The following is a 4502-nucleotide window of genomic DNA, read 5'->3' as shown; positions in this document are numbered from 1 at the left end:
TTACCTTCTTCAGCTCGTGCTACTCTCCTTTGGACATTGTACATTGCTCAATGCAACACACAAATAGAGGAGTTGCAATTTCATTATTTCGAATGCTTGATAATGCCTTGAAAATCACTTTCCTTCTCCTCTTAGACCTAATCTCTAATGGAGCGGATTGAAATAAAATCCTCTTTGATTGAATGAGACCGCTCTTAGATGTCATTTCCTTTGCAAAAGCAGTTAATGCATTAATAGCATTAATCACTCCATCATGTTTCGCCCTTCAGTCTTGACATTTGCATGCAGAACATTTACTGGGATCCGCTCCATTAGAGATTAGGTCTAAGAGGAGAAGGAAAGTGATTTTCAAGGCATTATCAAGCATTCGAAATAATGAATGAGACCGCTCTTAGATGTCATTTCCTTTGTAAAAGCAGTTAATGCATTAATAGCATTAATCACTCCATCATGTTTCGCCCTTCAGTCTTGACATTTGCATGCAGAACATTTACTGGGAGAGGCAAAATTTGTATAACCAGTAGGTTCATACTCATAATGGTTTTCTTTAAATACTGTAAGAGGAGCATCATTAGCACCAACAGCAGCACCACTACCACCACCAACAGCTCCATCACCACTAATACCATCAACAACAAAAAGCCCACCCTTCAAAATTATTTTTCTTGTAATGGTTGTTGCTCCAAACAATTTCATTTTTATTCTGTCGATGACCTTAGGGTCCGATAAAGTTTGCACAAACCTTAAAGTAAGAAAAAATGGTATCTTCAACTCTTGATTGGTCGAAACTAGCGACGGATGCACAATCTAACATAAATCAGTACATATGTTAGAATGATGATTAGATCATTCAAAAGAATTATTAATTTAAAGAAAAAAGTAATTATAATTATACTTACTGCATCCTTCGGGGGGTTGAAGAGATCAAGAAATTTTACATTTTTATTAGTTTTTATTGAAAACCATCTTAAGATTCTTGGATAGGAAACTCCTCCCTGGTAGTTCACTTGTTGTCTCAAATAAGGAATGGCTTCAAATGCCCAAGCCTATAAAATAACGCCAATAAATCAAAACCATTATTGAGTAAAAAAATAAATGATATCATATTAAAAGAAAGAAACATTTACCATGAAAGCCCATGGAAAGCCATATAAGTTGACTATCTTTGGCACTAACGGAGTCAACAAATATTTGACAGTCATTTTGAAGCTTTCATAACCCCAAGGATAGCTGTTAAAAGCCTCAAGATCCTCAGAGAGCTTTATTAAACCGAGGCTTATGTTGTTGTTAACGTCTCAAATCCAAAGAATATTATGAACAAACCAAACCAAGCACAATGACTGTTTGTGCTTCTTTGAAAGTCCTTTACCTTTTAATGCTTCTATAAAAAAATTTATTTTTGAAGCTTGGACCAATAATGGACACCAGGTCATCACGATTACACGACTTGTCTTTGCCTTTTTTGGGTGTGCGGATTGCTTTTTTGGGTTAGAATAGGTATAGCTTGAGAAGGAGGATAACATTTTAGTCTAGTAACTATGGCAAACTCCTTCCAACTAAAACAAACAAGCATGCCACAGTAATTTATCCATATCTCATACATCTTATATTTGTTTTCATACATAAACCTACGCTTGAGAAGTTCATATACCATTTTTATTTGGAAATGAGCATTGTTTTCCTTCGACAAATCAAGATATTTCCCAAAGCAGCTTTCCCTAAAATAAGCATCCAATTTTTGTTCTCGAAGTATTTTTCTGAAGGCGTCGAAAGATTTTTCCTTGGTTGACTTAACTACGAAATCACCCGTTAAATCTGTGGCACCATCGCACTGCATTCTCACAGGATAACGATCAATGTTGAAGGTTTTGACCAACTCTTTGGTGGAAGGGCTATTAGCATTTGCATCATCTGTTTTGAAATATTTCTCCTCCTCGTGTTCATTATATTCTGCTCCCGATTGAGATAACGCTTGTAAAGCAAGCTTATAGAGTGGTGGATATAGCCTTGCTGCTTCACTTGTTCCTTTACTTGGACTTGATTCGGTTTCTATTTTTGTTAGAACCATATTATCTAAAATTAATGCATCGTTAAAAAAGGATAACATAAATCAAACAAGCAAAATAGTAAATTAACAGTTACAACAGATCATCGATCTGTTGCACCAGGTAGTATATCTATTGCAGCATATAACCAACCTGTTGTAGTGGATAATTAATCCGTTGCAATAATACAAAACATATCACTCATCTTTTAAGACAGATAAATGGTCTGTGCAATAGATCACATATTGTTGTGACATATAAGTGATCCATTAGAACAGTTAAATAACCTATTGCAAGGGATGAGTAATCTGTTGTGACAAAACAAAACAAATCACTCATCTGTTGAGAAAAATAAATAGTCTGTGCAACATATCACACATCTGTTGCAACATCATCTATTGCAACATATGAGTGATCTATTGGAATAGTTAAATAATCTGTAGCAACAATTGAGTAATCTGTTAGGATAATACAAAACATATCACTCATTTACTAAGAAAGATAAATGGTCTGTGCAACAGATCACACATCTATTGTGACATTATCTGTTGTAACATATGAGTGATCTGTTAGAATAGTTAAATAACCTATAGCAACGACTGAATAGTCTGTTGCGATAATACAAAACACATTACTCATTTGTTGAGAAAGATAAATGATTTGTGTAACAGATCACACATCTATTGCAATATATGAGTGATCTATTGGAACAGTTAACTATGAGTAATCTATTGGAACAGTTAACTAACCTGCAATAATGATTGAGTAATCTGTTATGACAATACAAAATATATCACTCATCTGTTGAGAAAAATGAATGGTCTATGCAATAGGTCACACATCTGTTACAACACATGAGTGATCTATTAGAACAGTTATCAACAGCCAATATTGTTTAAATTTCTTCCAACATAGGATCGTCTATTGCGATAGATGAATGATCAGTTGGAAAAATCAAGTCTTGGACATTTCCTGTTGGAAGAGTTGATAGAATTTTATCCAACAGAAGGTTCATTTGTTGCACCAGATCATTAATCTGATAGTTCTTCCATTGCATCAGATGGTTAATTATTTGCATTAGATTTTTTATCCGATGGTTAATCTTTTGTAACATATGGTTAATCTATTGTATCAGATAGTTAAACTATTACATCAAATGATTAATCTGTTGCATAAGAATTATAATCTGATGGTTCCTCTGGTGCATCAGATGGTTGACTTGTTGCATCATATAACAAATTTGTTGCATAAGATGGTTAATATGTAGCACCAGATTGATAATCTGTTGGAGAAAATAAAAAATAGTAGCATGATTTTGTTAAACAAAAAAACAACAATATCACCATTTTTACCAAGAACAAGAATAGAATAAATTTACCCAAATTGTTGTTTTGTTTTTGTAAACACAAACAATAAAAATCAAACTTTAAAAAAATGCAATAAACAACAAAAAAAATATAATTCACTTTGAAAAGAGAAGAGAAAAAATACCAGAAATTAGGATTTTATTCAAACCTCATTTCAAATTAATGCAACAAATATTGAAATTTTTAACCAATACTATAAGATAAGTTGGCTCAAGTTCCTCATTTTCTTCAAAACTAAAAAGGCCATAAATTTTTACCTATGAAAGAAGAAAAGGAACAATGAAGAATTCGAAGCTGTTGTGGCTGGAGAGCAAGGCTGTCATGTCGTTTGAAGGTTGAAGTCGAAAAGGAACTCGAATCCCAACAATTTGTAGTTAGATGTTGAAGTCACCGAGGATTGAAATGAGAAATTTGTAGAACAGTTAGTTGGGAGAGAGTTGAGAGAAGCTATCGAGAGAGGGATGAGAGACATGTTGATTTGAATTAAAGAGGGGAACTCAAAGTCAACTATTTTTCGTAGGAGATGGAAGTTTTCGGGGGTTGAAGAGAGAAATTTTACAGAACTTTCGGTTGGGAGAGAGTTGAGAGAAGTTGTCGAGAGAGGGGAGAGAGTAGTTGATTTGGATTGAAGAGGGGTATGGGTTGATTTATATTTTTAAAAAGATTAGAAAGTTTTGAAAATATTAATCAAGTTCACAATTAACTTAATCAAGTTTCCTAATGATGTTTGACCCTTTTAGTTGGTCAAAGTCACCTATCCTTTATTCAAGACTTAAAAGGCACATTTTCTTCAATTTTCTCAAGTTAGTCCATACCGATTTAAGTAATAACATAATTTGTAAGAGAACTTCAATGATTAGTAAATGTATACAAAAATAAAAAATTATTATGTGTACACATCTACATCTACAATATAAATATATTTATAATTACTTAATCCTATTTCTACTAGAAACTTAATAGTTTCTAGGCAACAATTTTAAATAATTTTTGAAAATAAATTGAATTAAATTAACTTAATATTTTAAAATTATAATTATAATATTTAAAAAAATATATGACAAGTATTATTAGTCACACTTTTTCTCAT

The sequence above is a fragment of the Capsicum annuum genome, chromosome 7, assembly GCF_002878395.1.
Source record: "Capsicum annuum cultivar UCD-10X-F1 chromosome 7, UCD10Xv1.1, whole genome shotgun sequence".
In the NCBI taxonomy this organism is placed as follows: domain Eukaryota; kingdom Viridiplantae; phylum Streptophyta; class Magnoliopsida; order Solanales; family Solanaceae; genus Capsicum; species Capsicum annuum.
The sequence above is the reverse complement of the archived record's forward strand: the minus strand, read 5'-3'. Positions refer to the sequence as shown.